The sequence below is a fragment of the Propithecus coquereli genome, unplaced genomic scaffold (assembly GCF_000956105.1).
Source record: "Propithecus coquereli isolate 6110/MARCELLA unplaced genomic scaffold, Pcoq_1.0 Scaffold106, whole genome shotgun sequence".
In the NCBI taxonomy this organism is placed as follows: domain Eukaryota; kingdom Metazoa; phylum Chordata; class Mammalia; order Primates; family Indriidae; genus Propithecus; species Propithecus coquereli.
Window position 1 is genome coordinate 3,245,080 of NW_012134525.1, and position 1,664 is coordinate 3,246,743.

Sequence of the window (1,664 nt, forward strand, 5' to 3'; positions counted from 1 at the left end):
TTTCTACTCCTCTCTAGTGGGGTGATATTAGAAGAGGCCAAGTGGAGAGTTTGGCCATTAACCATCACCCAGTGGTAGCAAGGCCACAATGGTATCAGTGGATGTCACATGGGGAAGAAGTAACAAGAAACTACTACCCTTTCTGAAAAAGGTGGTTTCAGCAGAGGCCTACTAGGGGGCCAGTACTCCTACCCCTGTCAAGCAGTAATTAGGAGCCCTTCCTCCCATGAGGTGTCAATAATAGCCAAGTGTGGAAATTGACTTCTGCCCCTACCAGACATTAATGAGTTGGTACTGCCTGTTCTGCCAGAGCGGTGTCAGAGGAAGTCAAGCAAAACTGAAGTTTTAAATAACATCCAAAGTCTTATAACACAACACCTAAAATACTCATTTTTAAATAAAAATTTACTCATTGTACAAAAAACAAGGAAAATGTCAATATAAATGAAAAAAATAAATAAAAATTTTAGAGCAAAAAAATACAATAGTAATAAACAAACTCAATGTAAGGGCCCAAAACCATAACAAAGGGCACAAAGTAAACAATCAGTAAACTTAAAGAAAGAATAGAAATTATCCAATTTTAATAACAGAATGAAAATAGACTGGGAAGAAAAACAGACCCTCAGGACCTGCAGGAACATGGCAAAATATCTAAAATTCATGTCAACAGAGTCCTGGAAAAAGAGAAAAGAAAGACCTAAAGAATTAGTTGAAAAACAATGATTGAAAACTTTTCAAACTTGTCAAGAGAGATAAATCTACAGATTCAAGAAGCTGGGTGAACTCCAAAGAAAACAAACCCATAGTATCTATACAAAGCCATATCATAGTCAACCTTTAGAAAGCTAAAGAAAAAAAATTAAAAGAGCAATAAAGAAATGATACATTATCTATGGGGAAAAACAATTTGAATAATAGATAGCTGATCAAAATCGTGAAGGTCAAAAGAAGATAGCACAATATTTTTCAAGTGCTGAGAAAAAAGAATTGGCAACCCAGATTTCCCATGTGCAGTGAAAACAGCCTTCAGAAATGGAGGGGAAATTAATACATTCTCAAATAAGGAAAAACTAAAAGAGTTTGTCACCAACCAACCTACCTTTACAGAATTGACAAAGGACATTCTCTAAACAGTAAAAAGAAAGAAAGAAAGAAAGAAAGAAAGAAAGAAAGAAAGAAAGAAAGAAAGAAAGAAAGAAAGAAAGAAAAAGAAATCGATCCTTGGAGTATCAACAACAAAGAAAAAGCAAAAAAAAAAGTAAAAATATGGATAAATATAATACATTTTACTTTTCTCTTAAATTATCTAAATTATGTGTGACAATGGAAGGAAATATTATAACTCTGTTGTAGTTCTAAATGTACATGGAGGATACATTTTAAACAATTATAAAGAGGGGAAATAAAAGGATTTAAAAGGAAATTTATTTCATATTTGAACTGATAAAATGTTGACACTCATAAACTCTGGCAAGTTATGTATATAATACCTAGAACAACCAAAAAATAATATACAGAGAGATACACTCAAAACACTGCAGATAAATCATAATAGTGTTATAAGAAATGCTCATGTTACTCACACTAAGACAGAAAAAAGAAAAGAGAGGCCAGGCATGGTGGCTCATGCCTGTAATCCCAGCAATCTGGGAGGCCGAGGC